Source organism: Micromys minutus, assembly GCF_963924665.1.
Source record: "Micromys minutus genome assembly, chromosome: 1".
In the NCBI taxonomy this organism is placed as follows: Eukaryota; Metazoa; Chordata; class Mammalia; order Rodentia; family Muridae; genus Micromys; species Micromys minutus.
The window spans coordinates 254,033,197-254,053,054 of NC_137969.1; the positions used below are offsets into that span (position 1 = coordinate 254,033,197).

General features: G+C 49.9%; 1 pseudogene across 1 annotated transcript; it reads right to left on the reverse strand.

The window, feature by feature from the left end:
• Positions 1 to 12,605: 12,605 nt before the first annotated feature.
• LOC308433205 (transcription initiation factor IIA subunit 1-like) lies at positions 12,606 to 13,624 on the reverse strand (annotated as a pseudogene). The gene has a single exon. The product of its transcript is annotated as a transcription initiation factor IIA subunit 1-like (transcript).
• Between the last annotated feature and the right edge of the window lie 6,234 nt (positions 13,625 to 19,858).

Here is a 19,858-nt window from a genome sequence, read left to right on the forward strand (position 1 = left end):
ATGTGTGCAGAGCCAGCCAAAGACACACACACACAGTCAGATGCCACATAGAATACTGTCTGGCCAGCCATGAAGTAATATGTAACAGAGCCCCTATGAACATCAGAGTCCTCTAGGAACTGAAAGCTGAAAGTCAGTTACCATAAAGTTACCTGGAACACATACCTTAGGATACCTCCAGCCAGTCATTCTGTGACATGAAACAATGCTAGAATGTTCAGGGTGGTGGCAGAGACAACTAACACAGCCATCAGCATGGAAGGTAGGTACAGCTGCTCTGATCACCCAGTAGGATAAGCGCAGTAAAAACCAGGAGTGGGTGACAGGAGGCTTGACTTCACGTGGAGAGAGACACTCTTAAGCATTTCATGGGAGCTAAGGAGCCAGATATTGTGGTGTGTACCATGTGACACCCACTAATGAAAGCTTAAAGGAGCACTAGAGTCATTAATAATCTTTTGTCCTGGGAAGGAGCTGGCAGGCAGGGATGTAGGGCATGTGTGGGCCAGGGTTGGTGCTAGACTAGGCTCGAGCCCCTTCCCTGGCTGGGAATACCTGGAGCTCACAGTTTTAAGCTCAATATACTTTTCTCTATCTCTATAGGAGAAGAAAGGAAGCTGACCATAGTAACCCCCAAAGTGCCATACTTAGGATCCGCGGATGGAAGGGTAGGGAGGAAGCCAAAGTCACTGGGCCACATGGGTGCATAGACAAGAGGACCCCTCCTCTCGGTCCTTTTCAGAGCAGTTTACTCACCCAAGAGAGACATTTTTAGAAACCAAAATGTCTTAGTCAGGGTTTCTATTCCTGCACAAAACATCATGACCAAAAAGCAAGTTGGGGAGGAAAGGGTTTATTCAGCTTACACTTCCATATCACTGTTCATCCCCAGAGGAAGTCAGGACTGGAACCCAAGCAGGTCAGGAAGCAGGAGTTGATGCAGAGGCTATGGAGCAATGTTACTTACTGGCTTGCTTCCCCTGGCTTGCTCAGCCTGCTTTCTTATAGAACTCGGGTCTACCAGCCCAGGAATGGCACCACCCACAATGGGCTGAAGCCTCCCCCCTTGATCACTAGTTGAGAAAATGCCTTACAGCTGGATTTCATGGAGGCATTTCCTCAACTGAGGCTCCTTCCTCTGTGATAACTCCAGCTTGTGTCACATTGACACAAAACCAGCTGGTACACAAAACAGCATTAAAAAGGCAGGAAAGTGTGCGGAGACATAAGTTATCGAAGCTTCTCCCCTCCCCCCACTGAGATGTAAGTGATCAAAGCTTTCCCCTCCCTCCACCCCACCCCACCCCACCCTGCCGCATTCCTGTGTGATGGTTTATCTTGATTGTCAACTTGATGGGATTTAGAATCATCACAGAAACACGTGTAAAGGCTACAGTTATGTTTTAGGTTTAAATTGCTGTATGGAAGAGATCTATGAAAGGAATACGGTTGCCCCAGCAAGCTTGGTTGTCCCGCTGCACAGGATGTGTTTGATTGGTAGGAAGCACGTTAGGATCATACACTTGCCCTCGACTGGACAAACATGGGAAGTACGGAGCCTTATGGGTTTGCCTTTGTAAGCCTCTGGCTAATGTACTTCAGACGCATACTCTGGGGATCCCCGGTGTGGACCTGGCCAGTGTCCATCATACTGGCCACTATTTAATAAATCCTGCTTCAAAACTGGCTCAAAAACTGCAGCAATGGTCTTATTCTCTCCCATTGGTGTTAGCATACACCTTGTGCTAACAAACCTCAATGATGGTGTGCTCTGAGAGACCTAAGAAGGAAACTCACCTGAGTGTGAGGAGCACCACCAAATGGGCACCAGGCTGAGTAAGTGGGAGAAAGCAAGCTGAACAACAGCATCCATCTCTCTCTCTTTGCTTCCTGACTACAGATACGATATGACCATTTGGCTAACTCTCCTGGACTATCCCTGACATGACGAGCTGTCTATCAAACTGTGAACTGTCCATCTAACTATGGGCTGTCCATCTAACTATGGGCTGTCCATCAAACTGTGGGCTGTCCATCAAACTGTGGGCTGTCCATCAAACTGTGGGCTGTCCATTACACTGGGGCTGTCCATCAAACTGTGGACTGTCTATCACACTGGGGTTGTCCATCACACTGTGGGCTGTCCATCAAACTGTGGGCTGTCCATTACACTGGGGCTGTCCATCAAACTGTGGACTGTCCATCATACTGTGGGCTGTCCATCACACTGTGAGCCAAGATAAATCCTTAAAGCTTTGTCCGGCATCTTGTTATGACAACAAGAAAAGTAAACAATACACTCTGGGTTCCAGGTTTGCTTTTTCTGATGAACTAGAGTCAGAAAATGTCTATTAAACCAATAATTAATGAAAGCACACTTGTCTGTAGAGGGCTGCAGAGAGGACCTGTGAGTGAGATGCTCCTTTCACAGTTGGCTTCCCAGAACCAGGTAAAAGGGGAGGTGTAGGCCACCTACCATCCCAGCACTTAAGAGGGATGCCCTGGGGCAAGTGGACTAAAAAGTGTTGGCAAGCTCCAAGCTCAGCAAGAGCCCGTGCCTCAGTAAATCGTAAAGAAAGGTAAAGAAGACAGCCAGTGTCAACTTTGAGCCTCTACGCACCCACATGCACGGCTGCATTGCTCCCACTTAGACGAATTTTTAAAGCTGCCTACAAAGAAAATGTATGACTTCCTAAAGACGTGTCAAACAAGGGGGCTGGAAAGATGGCTCAGGAGTTAAGAGAATCTACTGCTCTTAGGGAGAACCTGACTTCAGATCTCAGCACCCATTGGGTAGCTCACAATTGCCTGTAACTCCAGCTCCAGAGGACCCTCTAATGGCTTGCTCCAGTGCTATATTACTATATTCATGTGTGTGTGTGTGTGTGTGTGTGTGTGTGTGTGTGTGTGTGTGTGTGCATACACACACGTGCACACACACAATTTTTGGTTTTGTTTTGTTTTGTGATAGAATTTACTATGTAGTCCTGACTGTCCTGGAACTCATTATGCAGACCCGGCTGGCCTCGAACTCACAGAGATCCACCTGCCTCTGCCTCCCACGTGCTAGGATTAAAGGCTGAGCCACTGTGCCCAGCTTATAGATTCATAATAAGTTCTTTTCAGTGAGGCTGGGGAGGCAGCTCATTGGTAGAGTGCTTTCCCAGCATGCACAAAGCCCAGGGGTCAGTCCCCAGAACTGCATACACTGGGTATGGTGCAGTCCTTTAGTGCCAGCACTGGGAGGGCATGGAAGGAAAATCAGGAGTTTGAGGCCATCATCCTCAGCTACACAGTGCGGTTAAGGCCAGCCCAGGATACAGACGACCCTGTCGTAACTGACAAAACTAGGGGGCTGGAGAGATGGCTCAGTGGTTAGGAGCACTGACTGCTCTTCCAGAGGTCCTGATTTTAATTCCCAGCAACCACACGGTGGCTCACAACCATCTGTAATGGGATCTGATGCCCTCTTCTGGTGTGTCTGAAGACAGCTACAGTGTGCGCATGTACATAAAATAAATAAATCTTTTTTAAAAGGGACAAAACAAGATGCTGGGGAAATGATACTGTCGCTGGGAATTACTCTGGCTGAAGGCCTAAGTTTGGTTCCCAACACCCAGCTCAGGTGCCTCACAGTTCCCTGTAACTGTCGCTCTAGGGGACCTGCCACCCTTTTGACTTCTGCAGACACCTGTGCTTATGTGCATGTACCCACACAGACACAATACACAGCGTCTTAAAGCAATAATAAAGACAAATTCTTTGAAATAAACAGGGGCTGGAGACCTGGGTCAGAGGTCAAGAGCACTGACTGCTCTTTCAGGGGACCCAGGTTCAATTCTCAGCAAGTACATGACAGCTCACACAGTCTGTTACCCCAGCCACGGTGGATGTGACACCCTCTCACAAACATATACGCAAGCAGAACAGCAATGCGTATAAAACAAATAAATACATTTTATGAATAAACTAATGATAGAAGAGCCGTTCTTGCAGAAGCTCTCCTCTCCTCCCAAGTCTTAAACAATGGCCTCTTAAACCACCCGAGAACAGTATTTACACAAGAAACTCCTTAAGTCGAGAAAAACCAACCAGCTCAGATATTTTACTTAAATTTAAACTTCCCCTGAAGCCTAAGCTTTGCTTCACTTTAAACACAGTGGTAAATGGCATCCTTTGAGAAATGTTACTTAATCCACAGGCTCGGGTGCTACCCTGTATCCTCTTCCCGCAGACTTCCACGGAAACTCCCAGCATGCCTTGGGATCGTGCCCTGCCGCTTCCTATGTGTGGCTCCATTTACATACTTAATAAACTCACTAGCTTAGTTTCCCTGCACCTTGCCCTGAAATTCTGTGCGGAAGCCAAGGATCTAGCTCCTCCTGTGTGAGTGTCCCTCGGGGGACAGAGCTGCTGGTGGCTGTGTGGGGCTGTCTCCTGGCTGCTGCTGACAGAGCCGGGTGTCTCTGTTTCCAATCAGATATTTATCTGGAATCCTACAGCTCCCTCCACTTAAATGCAAATGAGCTGTGATTCGCTGTTTTCTCCCCAGGCACAGATCCACGCAGCAGCTCCACTCTCTTATGCCCAGCCCTCTTCTCTCAGGAATAAGGTCTGGCAGCTTAGCTACCGTTACATCTTAGTGGTCAGAATGAGCTGATGGTAAAAGAACCTTCAGAACTTCGTTACGTTTTCCTACCTGCCAGCGTCTTCCATCAATCGGGTTTTTTATTTATTTGGATTTTTGAGGCAGGTCTCTCTACTATATACCCCTGGCTATCCTGGAACTCACTCTGTAGACCAGGCTGCCCTTAGATACACAGAGATCCACCTGCCTCTGCCCCCCAAGTGCTGAGATGAAAGACGGTCCACACCGCATGCAGCTTATTTTTTGGTTAGGGTGTTTGCTGCTCTTCCAAGGACCCAGGTTTGATTCCCAGCACCACATGGCAACTCACAAATGTCACGTCAATCCGGGGATCCGATGCCAACCTCTGGCCCGCATGTGCACCAGACATACATGCGGTGAAACACTCACATACATAAAATAATAAATTAAAATAAATAATAAAGCTGTTCTTGTGCTCCTGGCTCACCCATCGCTAGCTGAGTAACTTGGAGCAGATGCATTTCATTGTAGCCCTTAAGACACAGCCAGGTGGATTTCTATGAGTTTGAAGCCAGCCTGATCTACTTAGCGCATTCCAAGACAGTGAGACCTCTCAAGGGAAAAAAAAAAAGCCAACAAAGTAATTCACTGGTAGAACTATCAGGAAGGCAGACAGCTACCATCGAGGCAACCTTTGTTATGGGTTTCAAAGGCTCTCTGATGGCACGCTTAGCTTCCAGGTGGGTGACTGTTAATCCACGCCAAAGGTTTTCCCTGCTAGTCGCAAGGGTTTTAGGTCAGACATGGAGGTGGGTAATAACAGGCGGCCGAGGGAGCTAAAGACAGCCCGAGATCATTTGCTTGTGAACCAGCAGCATTCCAGGTTTCTGCAATCACAAAGTTCCAGTCCCTCATCCCTGAATCATCTTTAACACCAACATTATCTGTCAGCTTTGGGTCACAATATGAAGCCCAAGATGGCTTCCAGCTCATGACAGTGCCGGGTCCTCAGCCTTCCCTGTGCTAGGATTATACCACCAGCACCACACTCCTGGCTTAGATTTTTCTTAACCACTAACGGGAAGGACGGTTTTTACACAGGCAATGCTGTGTTTATGGTTGCAGGTATGCTGAAGAAAGAACCAGAAAACCACCCTGCCCCACTCTCAAGATTACAGTCAGAAAGACCCTACCCGCTCTGTAAAAAGATCTGTCTGTATCCTACAGGATGGGGGCTCCAGTGGACAGCGGCAGAAGGCATTGGCTGGCCCAGGGGGCTTTGAGACAAGCATGCTTCTAAGGAGAGAGGGCAGCTGGTGTCACAGGGGAGGGTGACACCTTGAACGTATTGAGTTCAGGAGACTCATGGAGATTCAAGATACCTTGAAGCAGGGTGAGAGAGAACCTCCAGGGAAGTCCCAAAAAGCCCCAGGGACAGTCCTCAGAATCCCTTAGGTGAAATTCTGGGGATTCCCTGCACAGAAGAAAGCCCTGCCCCTTGGCTTAGGTTGGGGTGAGAGATATGGGAGCTAAATGGGGAACTGCAGTGGGAAAACATCTTATCCTGTAGCTGGAGAGCTTCCTGGCTCCCCCTCCACCTCCTCCACCTCCCCGCCCTCTGCCTGCTCTTCCTGTGGAGACAGCTGGTGGAAACTCCTCTTCCTTCGTGACTCAGCCAGGCAGTTTCTCCACAGCCCCCAGACCAGCCTGTCTCCACCCCCACCTCACCCCACCTCCAGCTGGCTCTCTTCCCTGGGGCTCCCCAGAACTGGCCCCCCATCAATTCCACGTGTGAAGTTCCTGAAAATCCCTTCCAGGACCTCTGCCTGGGAGGGAAAGGGCACCTGAGCAGCCACTGGGGAGGGGCCACCAGCCCTCCTGTTGGGTACCTTGGAGTGTGCAGTGAAGCCTCAGATGACCACCCTGATCCGGAGCTGAGGGAAAAGGAGGAGTCAGGCAGGAAAGGCGGGAGCTCGGGGAGGAGTTTCCAGAAAGCACAAGGACAGTGGAAAACACTGGAAGTGTTCAGAAACTGGAGGCGTGGCCAGTGTGGAATGCTGCTGGGAGAGGCAGACCTGCCTTGACCCCAGCAGGGAACTGAGAACTTTCCTCACCCTTCATCTCCTCTCTCGTCCCACTCAGCCAGTCCTAAAAAACAGCTACAGAAACTGGCCTATGGTCAAGTCCCTTCCCTAGACTCTAAGCCTGAGGTGGCAGGACCGTAGAGCCCAGTCTGAGGTACCCAGCCCAACTTTGTAAAGTCTACTAATGGCAGTCCTATTCCAAGGCCCTGCCCAGAGGCCTAGACAAGAGGCCTTCTGCCTGGAAGCAATTAGAAGCCCTGTTGGAACCAGGTTGTTACCCTGGTTTTAAGCTGTGGCCCCTCTCATGCCACATCCCCAAGGAAGTTCCCCCAACAGCTACACTTGAGGCTCGTATCCAGCTGGGCCCACCCAAGTTATATTAACTTCAAAGTCTCCTCCCTGCCAGCCAACTCATCTTCAGCCTCAGTTTCCCCATTTGTAACAAGCTTTCCCGCTACCTGATTGCTAAGAGGACCTGATGTCTGTGGCACAAAACAAAGCCCAGTTCAGCGATAAGCAGATGTGGCTCCAGATGTGAGCAAGCCCAGCTATGGGGACCTCGAGTTCACCTGCCCGTGGAGTGCTGGCCACATCTGCTGGGCAGAGCCATTCCTGAGACCCAGTGCCTGCCACCGCAGGCTGAGGACCTGTTACAAGCGGAGCAGGTAGAGAGAGTCCCTGCTCCTGCTCAGGACTTGAGCAGTTAGCCCATGGCCAGGTGAGCGAGAATGGATTACAAAGCCTGGTGTGTTGTGTCCTCTGGTTCTGTCTTTTCAGAACCAGGCCTGACAAGGGCTGCAGGGGAATGAGTCACTCCCTAGGGACCTCAGCCATTCTGACCATGCTCCAGGGGCTATAGGCTGAGCAGAGAGAACTGAGACCCTGAGGGAAGACAACATAGGCGATAACAACCCTTACCTCAGCAAGCTGACCACAGTGCTCACCCCCAGCATGACCAGAGTCCCCGTCAACCTTAGTCGGCCTGTAATTCTCTTTAGACCAGCTGAGAACCGGTAACCCGTCTCTCATGAATACCCCCTTTCCCACTGATTCAGCCCTTGGCTTGTGCCTTCCATGAGCCACACCTGAAAACTCCAACCACCCCAACCACTGGACTTCAGCCATGTCCTTAGCTGGGCTCTGGGCCGCTTGTCCTGTCTCTACTTGGCCTAGGCATCTTGGCCATTTTTCTTGGCCATTGCTGGTCAGGGCCTACAGGACTTGACACACATCTTCAGGTGGCTCTTCAGCAGCCTCTGGAGGCTAGAAGCTGGCTTTCTATCATCGTGATCCACGGCCTAAGAGTCCACAGCTCCCAGCTTCTAGGTACCTACTTGAGGTCAGGTATCTCATCAGGAAGAGACAGAAGGCCTAGATCACTGGGCACACAAACAACAGGGCAGTTCCTGCTATTGAGAATTCCCTAAGCCAAGCCCTGGGGGCAGGAGCTTCTGTAGCCCAGCCCAGGGTGGTATCTCAGTGGTCAGTTGGTGCCTGCCCACCCCCACCCCATGATCCAGTGAGCCACAAGTGTGGCTGCTGCAAAGGGGAGGTGGGAGCTGACTCAGCTCTGAGTCATCAGCTTCCAGAAAAGGAGACAGCAGCCATTCATTCAGCAACACAGGAAGGGCCATCTACTGTTAGCTGAGTCGGGTCAGTATGCACTTGTGTGTCCTCTCTCCCTGGTGAATGGGACCAGACAAATCAGACAAAAGCAAGGACAGCTAGTCTCACTAACAACAGACCACCCAGCAAGCCTCTTGCCAAGGTTACCCAAAAACACTTGAGACAGGATAGAGGAGACATGAGAGGGAAAAGGGCCCCTGGCTAGCACACGGGAATTTCGATACAATTGAGCAATCCACCTGCAAGAGACCCGCCTTGTCCTTTGAGAAGCATTATAGATTATGAAGGTAGCCAAGGAGCTAGCCCTCAACTCCAGCCTCCTGTCCTGCTAAGTGGGGTCTCTTTCATCAAGGTTTCGTCTCTCCTGGCTCCCCCTTCTCCAGTGGCAAGCCCCACTGTCTCAGGAAGATATCTTTAAGGGCAGAGTTCTGTGTGAGGAGAAGACCTTCAGGAAGGCTCTGCAGGCAAAGCCACTTGCTGCTCAGATTGTTGACCCCAGTTCAGTTCTAAGGATCCTGATGGGGGGAGACAACTGACTCCCAGAGGCTGTCCTCTGACTTTTGCACGCGCACTGTGGCATGTGTGCTCACGTGTGTGTATGTGTGTGCACGCAGACATATTAGTGTGAAGAAAAATTCTTTTAGGAAAAGAAGAGGGACTGTGGGGCTGGCTCTGGAGTTAGGAGTGTCAGAGTCCTGAACACTGGTTAGTTTGGATCGTAGACCCACACTGTGGGGCTCACCCTGAGCTTTGAACTATAGCTCCAGAAAGCCACGCTTCTGGCTTCTGTAGGCACATATGCACCCACCGTGCCCGCCCATATAATCTAAATAAATAAAGTATTTAAATAGACCAGTGCAAGCATTCCCAAACATGTACGTTTAGCTGCAGATGAAGTCATTCGGAGCCCTGAATCCCACAGGTGGTCACTGAGGCATTTGGAAGCCATCGCCCTTCCTTCTGCTTTTGGTTCTCTTCAAGTACCTCGTCTTTCTGCTTTGAAAACAAATTTACTAGCTTTGTCTTGCGTTGACTCATCCTGAAATTATTTTCTGAGGCAGAGGCCAAGGAGCAGCGTGCCTCCGACTGGAGCTCGTGGCTTTGTGGTCCCAGGCTCTGCCGGCAACGCCAGCTCATTTCCTGCTACTGATGGCACGCTGATTCACTGGGCAAACATCTTGATCCCTTGAACTGGGCACTGGGGGGAGCAAATGTTACAAACCCCTGCAGAGATGGGTAGGGAAGATGAGTGCCGTTGTCCCCATAGAAGGGAAATAGAGCTTGTAAAGTGGATCTAAAGGGCTGGCCAGCCCTGCACGCCCAATTCCAGCATGAACTTTCTGAGCTGTTGGACAGATAAGTACTATCGCGCAAGGTGTCCAGAGGAGGAACTTCTGGAAGGACTTATCCCACAGAGCTTGGCGCAGTTTCCCCATCTTCCAGACAGCAGATTAGACGCTGGCTCCATCACAACCGGGGTCTGGTGCTGGGGGAAGGGGTGTGTCCAGGAACAACTCACTATGGAAGGATTCAGTATAGCATTCAGTAGCTGGCCCACCTCACCCATGAGACCCTGGGACCCAGCATACAGATTTCCTGAAGCCTAGTGAATAGCATCAGGCCAGCTAACATCCCTCTCTATGAATCCTGATATCACAGGTAACAAATGAGAATTTGGCATCTATTTCATTTGCAAATAAGGTCAAGGTAATAAAGTGTCAGAAGGCAGACAGAAGTGAGACACCAGCTGGAGAGGCAGCAGGGAAGCTGTAAGCCCAGAGAGGAGCAGCAGGTATGTGAAGGCCCAGGAAGGGGGCTTGAGTTGGGTCGAGGGATAGGAGAGCTGTATCCTGGGTAGATTGCTGCCGGTTACAACATTAGAGATCGTCCTCCAATTCAAGACTAAAAACGTTGTCGCTGCCTGAAGAACTAAGATACCAAGGACCCTTCCCCACGAAAGCAAAGATCAGAAGTAACCGGGGCAAAGCAGGAGCAAGCCATGTGCTACCTTGGGATAAGCAGGTGAGTGCAGTGTTTGGTGCCCTGAGGCAGGGTTTGGAGGTGGCAGTAAGGCAGGTGAGGGACGGTCATATGTCGAGCTGGGAAGCAAACTGGATGAGAGCAGTCATAGCTTCCTGTCTAGCAATAATGCAGTGGGGCAGACATTGTGTAAGAACTAGATGTTCTAAACTCATTGAATTCAGGCTGAGTGTTGTGCAACCCTGGGGAGGGGTGGGGGAGGCTAGAATGGCTGTTGGTCGGCACCCCAACATAGAGGTACTAGCGGCCATGCGACAGAGCCCTTGCTGTTCCCGGGGAACTCTAGGATCAAGTATGAAGAGGAAGTCAGCAAACTCTGGGGTTACCTGGGAGTCAATGAGCTTCATTTAGATGAGGAGGTCTATCTGGGAATGACTCAGTACCCAGAGGGAAGTAGTTGGTACAGCGTTCAGAGCCAGACCAAGAAAAGGTATTCCTTCCCCTGGGCCCAAGTGTCCTCTGTAAAGCAGGGGTCTCTGTGCTCAGCTCGCAGGGGCTGAGAAGGTCAGGGGAGCACAGGGCAAGCAGGTGCTTATAGGGGTGTGTTTGCCCCCCTGAAGGTTAGTCACAGGTAACGGAGTAACTGACTCAGATCTGTGATTTAAATGCAGTGTGTGTGTGTGTGTGTGTGTGTGTGCTTTGTAGACAAAATTAGAATTTGTGCATGTGTGTGTGTGTGTGTGTGTGTGTGTGTTGGTGTGTACTTCCCGCAGTGTGTGTATATAGAGTTGGGACAGACAGCTTTTGAGAGTAGGCTCTCTCCTTCTACTACATGAATTCTCCCTATCAGGTGGCAAACACCTTCACTCTTGGAGCCATCTCAATGGCCCATAGTAGGATTTTTTTAAATTTTATTTTAGATTTATTTATTTTATTTTACGCGTGCTCTGCCTGAATGTGTGTCCAGCACATTTGTGCCTAGAGCGTGTGGAGGTCAGGGCCTTGGTGACTGGAGTTGATGATGTGAACCAGCACATAGGTGCTGGGACCCAGACTCCAGTCCTCTGCAAAAGCAACAAGTGTTCTTACTCAGCAAGTCGTCTCTCCAGCCCCCACAGCAGGTTCTTAAAGGGCCCTGCTTGGTGTCGTCTGATCCTTGGCATGCTGGCAGGGGAGATCACGTGCATTTCCATCATGAATGCACCGGAACGTGGAGCTGAAGCCCCGAGAATAGTGGGTGGAATTTACTGGGTCTGTAAGCAGAATGACAGGACTGATCAAACACACCCTGGTGTTTAAGGGCCCTCATGTGATTCTGCGTGTGCTGCTGTAACAGGGTGAGTGTCAGCCTTGAAAACTCATCCCATAAAATACAGTGACCTGAGTCACGGGCAAGAGCAGAGGTAGGGTCAACATACCTGGGGTGCCCTATCATCATTGGGTGCATATTAAAACCTTCACACAGCACGTGCACTGTACAATTTCAGCTCGGCTGTACCTCTGTGAAGTAAAAACATATTCCCGAGGAGCCAGTTTGGGGTTTCCTCTTATGGCATGGGACTGAGCAGAAACGGTCACTTTAATTCTAGTTAACACAGGTAAGACCCAAGTCTTTTAAATCACACTTAACAAGTATGAAAACCTAATTAAATTAAGCATCTATTCCTGGGTCAAGTTTGTCTCAAAATGTGACCATTGATCTTTTTTCTTTAAACCTTAAGTAGATGTTCATACAACAGGGAAGCAGGAGGTATGTATTACTGAGGGAGAGAAACAAGTAAAAATATCTAAGACCTATTATGAGCTTTAAATTTTCTTATACAAGTGAATTAAAATTCAGCACCACAATTCTTGCCCTTCTGTAAAACGCTCACACGAAATTTTTACCAAATATAACCACATACAATAAGCAGTTTGAATTCAATCTATCAAAGGGGTAGTTTCTTCAGGTCATTCCAACAGGTATCTTCTGATTGAGCCCAACTTGGAGAAACAAATATAGAGAAAGCTTCACGTGCTAATTACCAATGGCAGGTTCCTGTATTTAAAACTGACCGTGACAGTTTTCCTATGCAAACCCCTCCCCCCACCCAGCAACCCCAGGCGCTACAGTCCCATGGCTTGCCAGTCTCAAGTAGTGCCTATGTGGTCAAGGTCTGGCTTTGTTCCAGGAGCTTTGCCTCTACTGCGCTGCTGTGACATGCAGAAGTGAAGTTATGGCTGATATACGTCCCAAGTTTCAAACCGTCCATTTTAACTTTTTAAGTTTCTTTTGTCTTATTTATAAAAAGGAAAGAAGCAACTCTTCACCATCCATAATCTCCAATGGCTTTGAAATATATACCATCTCTTCCATTAAGATTCATAATGCCATCCTTGAGATGAAGTTTCCGTTTATTTTTACTTCCGTGTCAAAGAGCTCCTGCCCTTCCTTGTCACTCACATCATCTTCACTGTTGAGGCGCACTTCTTCCACCTGCCCATCTTCAGCTCCATCTTTCTCTTTATCTTCTTCCTCATCATAGTCTTCTTCCTCATCTTCATCTTCCTCAGAAGATGTATCCCCCGTTCCGCCCACTTGCAGCACCAGTGAGCTTGCTGTTGAGCGGGCTGCGCCTGTGGCTGCTGCTGTCCAGCTGCAGGCATCTGTGCTTGTGCTGGTGTGGGTGCCGCCACGGTGGTAAGAATGACCTGAGTCTTATTCCCTGTAAATAAGATTTGCTGTGGCTGGATGATGACGCCTGTCTGTGGGGAGATCCCGCCAGGAAGTGGGGCTAGGACCTGCTGGATAGCAGGTGCTTGTACTCCACCAGGGCTGCACTGGTGGCATAACTTGCTGTTGCAGAACTGCCTGCTGAGGCTGAAAGGTAGCCTGGGCACCACTGGCTGCTCTGACCACCTGAGTTTGTTAGTATCTGCTGAACAGGAGTCACGCCTGCAGGGCGTGCCAAGGTAGCAGCTGTGGCTTGACGAGTTCATGTGCCGTATCAACTTAGAATCAGGAACAATAGCTTCTGGTGCTGTTGCTTGCTCGAGGCAGGACGTGCTTGCTGAGGTACCGTTGGTTGAGGTTGCGCTTGCTGCTGCTGCTGGGGTTGATGCTGCTGCTGAACTTGCAACAAAAGCTGCTGTTCTTCCAAATGAAATCCATCCACTGCCCTAGAGTGCATTAGTTTATTCTCCCACAAAGTTTTTAGTTCCATCAGGACCTGTTTGTTCATTCACTCCATCATCCAGAATAAATGTCTCGCACATCATTAATAACATCTTCAATCACAAATCTATACAATTTAGGCACGGTGTTTGTGTGCACCGAGTTCACCATTTCCACACACAACACAAACAAGAGGGAACGAGATGCAAACAAAAAAAAAAAAAAAAACACCTGAGACTCAGAGGGTGTCCCAGCTCATCCACAAGAGTGGGGTAAAAATTTCTCAACAAAACCGATCCAGAAGGACTAAGAGACGGGAGACGGGGGGGGGGGGCACTCCTCCCGCAGCTAAAAAACTCAAGAATAGCCTAAAGAAAATAAATAAAAAGAAAAAGAAGCCATGACCCCATAGGGGATTAGGAGGTGTCACCCACTCCCCACTCAGGAACGAGGAGGGAAACCTACACCCGTCACCGCTCCCTGCGCCAATGCTGCGGTCACCAGCTGTAACTCCAGCCTTTTTGAATTATTTTAATTACTTCTCAGAGTTTCTGGGTCATCAGCTGGGTATGCCAGGGCAGAGACGGGGAGACCAAAGACCAGTACGCTAAGTGGGAAGAGACATCCAGGGAGCCAGGGAGACATGGTGTGAGGAGACCCAGTTGGGAGTGGTGGGGTGCATCAGGAAGGACTGGGCCCATAATGATGTCCCTTCACTTCACTGTGACATTTATCAATCCATATTATAACCTCCCTCAAAATGTTTGCCCAAGACCTGGGAGCCCATAGCCAAAGCCAGCAGAGAGGACATGCAAGCCCCATTCACATCACTTGAAGAACTCAGAGGTAGCACCAGCCTTAACCTATGTGCTACTGTATTTCTTTGACGCAGACCTCTCTACTCCTACTCGCCCCCACCCCCTAAAAGTCTAAAGACTCAAGACCAGTAAGAATAAAGATACATTCCTTCAGAGACCAGGGTTGAAGCAACCATGGGACCCAGGCAGCCTACACTCAAGGCTTCACTGGGATACATGAAGGGATGCTATCTTGGGCACCCCCAAATTCTAGTACCCATGATGCAGTTACGATGACTGCAGAACCCCTCTTTTAGCAAAAGATGACCCAACTGCATCCAAAATCTTAAAACTCAGGGCCTTCCCACCTTCATTACACCAAGCAATGAAGCTGTATGTGTGTCTTTGGGATATTCTCTGATAGGGCAACCAGAGGCCTGGAACAGGAGAAGAGGTGTATGTGTGTGTCAAGGCATGGAGGAGTGGGGTTGTGGCTTGGACTCATCAAAGGTCAGCGGAAAAGCCAGATGATGTCTCTGGGCATGGTCCCAGGTACTACTTTAGCTGGCCAAGGGGCTGGGGTAAGGAAAGCCACCAAGTATTTAGTGATCCGTGCACAGCTGTCTAGCTCAGAGCCCAGCTGCACGGGGCCAGCATTTGTGCAGAGAAAGAAGCCAGGGACAAGATGGGCATCTGTGCCTGCAACCCCATGCTAGGTGGCCCCCATCAGGAAGCTTGTCTAGATGTGTAAGCTGCACATGCTAATGGCTGGCTGCACCAACCCTTTGTCCACCATCGTTCTAATGGCTGTGTGGATTTCGATGTGTTTAATGGTGGTATATTTTAAAGCAATGGAAAGTGATGAGCTAGAGCCCAGGACCTCTGTTGTTCGATAGACAGAGAAAGGGTTTTTGTGGACTCTCAAGAACAATGAGGCTGCCTCAACAAGAACAGCGTAATAACAATAATGGTTGATGGTCCGGCTTGTTCACAAGTCCATAAGGTCCTACCCCTAGAAGAAGAGCTACGGGTGGCTAGTGGCTGCAGAGAGAAGGAGGCTCTGTCTCCAGCAGGGATGGCCCCCACACGGGTTATCCTATCCTAAATGGTCAGACTGGACACTCGAGTCACTTGGACACTGGTCAGTCCGAGCTAAATGGACAGAGCAGGGGCTGGAGGACGGCTTTGCAGCAGGGCCTGGAGGACGGCTTTGCAGCAGGGAACACGTGCTGTTCCAGTGTGCCCTGGGTCAGGTCTCAGCACCCACATGGCAGTTCACAACCTGTAACTCCTCCAGCAGGTGATCTGACACACTCTTCTGGCCTCTGCAGGTACTTCCTGCACATGGTGTACAGACACACATGCAGGTAAAAATATCCATATGTGTAAAGTAAAAGAGAATAAGCATATTTTAAATGGACTCAGTAGGTTGTACATACACGTATGAACATATACATGTGTATATACATGTAACAATAAATCAAAGAAGGGATCGTGAATTTGGGGAAAACTGGTGAAGAGTTGATGAGGGGAGGGAGGGGCAGGAGTGTTATAGATGTAGTGTTCATGCGTGAAGTTCTCAAAAAATACTTGTGTGGGAATGAGTGTGTCTGAGTGTATGTGTGAGAGTGTGAGTGTATGAATGTGAATGTATGTGTGTGATCATGTGAATGTGAGTGTGTGTAAATGTGTGTGTGAGTATCAGTGTGTGTGTGTGTGTGTGTGTGCAGTAGTGATATAAATGTAGCGCTCATGTGTGAAGTTCTCAAAAAATACCTGTGTAAATGTGAGTGTGTGAGTGTGTATGGATGTGTGTGAGTGTATGTGTGTGAATGTGTGTGTGTGTGTGTGTGTGTGAATGTGAATGTATATGAGTGTATGGGTGGGTGTAAGTGTGTGTGTGTGTATGTGTGAGTGTGTGTGTGGCAGTGTGTGTTTAAGTGTGTGTGAACAAGTTAAGAATACAGGAAAGGACATAATGAGCCAAAGGTTTCTGTAGAAATGCAAGGGTGGAGGTGCTATAAAACTTTAGCTCTGGCCACAATAAAAAAGAAGAAGAGGAAAGAAAGAAAGAAAGAAAGAAAGAAAGAAAGAAAGAAAGAAAGAAAGAAAAGAAGTCTAAAAATAAAGAGCAGAAAGGAGAAATGGCCTCGTCTCCAGAGGTGCAAATCTGAGGGGGCGGAGAATACACAGTGGCTGGCAGCCCCAGGGTACATAAGAACGAAGTCACCAGGCTATAAGACAAGACTTGGTTACACATCAGCTAAAAGCACTGTTTTATTAGTCCCCATGTTCCATAAAGCTGCTGACGTACTAAAGGCTGACGTGTCTCAGCCACGGGCCGTCAGCCGGGTGCCGCTGACAAAGCCCTAGCTGTGCCGCTGCAGAGATCCAAACGAAGGCGCCCGTGAGCCTCTGGTAGCATCTCAAGATGCCCCGTTGACTGTGTTGCTGCTTCATTGACTGACTCTGGACGTCAGCACCAGAACACGGGCCACGCATGTTGTCTTCACAAGACACAGTGGGGCCTTTTGGAGCTTACATCTGTGGCCACTTTCATGGTAAGATCACCAATAATTGAAGCCCAAAGGCAAGATGGTGCCCTAAAGACAGGAGAGAAACTTCTGTCAGTCGGTGAGCCCGACTTTCTCAGTAAGTGTGTACCTGTGAAGACTGCAAATATACATCCAGCATTGATCTTAGGGCTGTAGGTACATTTCACTGAGTAGGCATATTCACAAACACAGAGTCTGCAGATCTGAGATAGTGCTCTGATGTGTTGTACAATATCCAAACCAGCAGGATAGAACCCTTGTCTAGCCTGAGTCCTTGGCCAACCTACCTGCCCACTGTCCCTTTTCAAAGCAGATGCTTGGTCCTTGCTCCAACCTGCCTCCGCCTCTTGGGTCAGGGATGGGTCCTCTCCAGTGTCTGCCTCCTCCTGCAGGTGAGCACTTAGGGACTCTTAGAGCATTTGTGGAGACACACAGGAGAAAGGGGGGATGCAGAAGGCTGCTGTGAGGAGTACGGAAGCCTTTGAGAGCTGCATAGTTGAGGTATGAGCTTAGGGCTAGAACCAGTGAAGGCCTTCTCGCTAATGCCAAGATAACTGGACTGTTGTTGTCTTTGTCAGACACCTGTCCAAGACCGTTGGGTGGATGAGTGCTGTGGGGATGGGATGTGCTTTTACTTCCTTCTACAGCACCATCAGAAGGAGTCTCAGGGAACCCAGGAGGAAGAGAAAAGAAACGGTTTCCAAGGGCAAAAGATAAAAAGGAACCCAGATGACAAGAGGAAATGAAACCAAATCAGCCTGAAGTGTCCCCTCTGCCTGCAAGGAGTCACTGCTGTCTGTCTGGACCTTGTACCCCATGCTAACCATTCCGCTCAGCTGAAAGACTTCTCTGTTGGAAACACCCACGCCTGCTCGCCTGCTGTCTGCTCACTCTGTTCCTAGTGAAGCTTAAGCAGGCGGTTCCAGGGTTTGCTCCGCCCCTGCTCTGCCCCCAGTCTCTGGTTCCTGATGAGGCAGTCAGGTGGTGGCCCCAGCATGTCCGCATGGGGCACACTCTCTGCCTGAGCGCGCAGTCAGCAGGAGGAGGCATGGGCGGCTGGTGCGGACCTGAGTGTCTGTAGGCATCTAGTGTTGAGCTGTGAGGAGGCATGTGTGCACTTCTGGTTGCGAGGACAGACTCACACTCCAGGCTGTGTGCAGCCCATAGCTATGGTTACTAGAGACTCCTAAAGTCATGTGGGGCCTCGAGAAAGCACATTTCTGAGGCCACTTCGGTAAGACATCAGAGGGTGTCAGTGGAGAGAGATACAGAGAAAGAGATAGATAGACAGAGAGAGAGAGACAGAGAGACAGAGACACAGAGAGAGACAGAGATAGAGAAACACACAGAGAGACAGAGACATAAAGAAACAGAGACACAGAGAGAGACAGAGACACACAGAGAGAAAATGAGACAGAAAGACACAGAGAGAGACAAAGAGACAGAGACATACAGAGAGACAGATACACACAGAAAGACAGACACAGAGAGACAGAGACACAGAGACGCAGAGACATAGAGAGACAGAGATAGACAGAAACAGAGATAAAGAGTCACAGAGACCGAGAGGAGGGAGAGACAGTATGGTGGCCCAGCCTGCAATCCTATGACTTTCCAGCTGAGACAGGAGAATCAATATTGCTAAGCCATGTAGTACAGAAACTCACAAAACAAGCAAACAGGAAATGGGAAGGGCCTGATAGCAGCGCTCAGGCAGGTGACGTTCCTGGAGCAGAAACGCCACTGCTGTGGCCACAGAGAGCCCAAATTGAGGTTCAGGGGAAATCCCCTTTCCTCCAGGTTCCAGAGCCACAAACTGCCAGATCTCTGACCCCTGATCCCAGCTCTGACCCCTGACCTCAGCTACCACCTAGCTACCCTGCCCACTTCACCCTGCTCTATCTCTCATGGTGTGGCCTGACCCTGAGATACAGCTCTGACAGGCCCGCACCTCCCTCGGGGGCTACTGCAGAAGATCCTGGAAAGATGACACTGTTGCTTCACACAGCCACTGTCGTGTCTCATGGAGGGACTCAAAGGAATGAGAGTTGGTCGTCAGGCTGAGACCAGCAGCCCTCCAGACTGCGGCTGTCATCACATTCCTTTTTGGGGGGTAAATAAACACACCCTCTGACCACAGGCAGCCTAGGACAGAGGTGGGTTAACCTTGCTGACCTCTTCCCAGAAGGTGCCAGACCTAGTGGTGTTGGGTAAGCAGAATTGCAGCTCAGGCAGAAGGTCTCTGAGGGTTAGTGGGGCTGAGTATCTCCTGAGGTGGCTGCAAAGATGTGCATTCTAAGAACAGCCGAGTCCCCCTGCAGGGACAGCCAAGACTTACAACCCAGGCTGGGCAGTGTCCAAGAGCCAGTCAGCACCTGCCTAGACGGTGCACACCCAGCACTCAGGGGCATCCCAAAGCTGGCTGGCTATCAAAGGTTGCTTTCGTCCCTGAGCTTGAGAAGATGGAGCCAAGCAGGAAAAACAAAATACTGAGATGAATATAAACACCCCGAAGCATGACATTGTGTTCACGCTAGAAATGGCCACAAGAGACCTAGAGCCCTGAGCTCTACCCATCGGAACCTTTATTCATGTTCACAAACCTTTTAGAGGTACTACTTCTAGCTGGAGAAACTGAAGCTCCCGTAGGCGCCCGGCCCAGACTCAGGCCAGGGAGAGCACCTCGGGATAAAGCTAGAAACTGGATAGAGCTATCCCCTGTGAACTAGGATGAAGGAGCAGGGCTCCCGAGTGGGAGGCAGAATGGGACCAGAGGTAGCGTGGAACCTGATCAACTCGTGAGTCCAGCAGATGGCCAGGCTAGGGGACAGACAGGGAACGTGTGTAGGGAGCCTAGCACAATGAGGTCCGAGGCAAAAGGACCATTCTCAGCAGGTCTCCAGCGGAGTCCTGGAATGTCCCACTCCTAACCATCTCTCCGCCCCCGCAGAGAAGCCAGGCTCGGGTGGGCAGGGCCTCCTTGGAGACCCCACCCCGCCCCGCCCCGGGCAGCACCGCCCCCACGTGGCCGCCGCCGGGTGGGGCCGCACCTC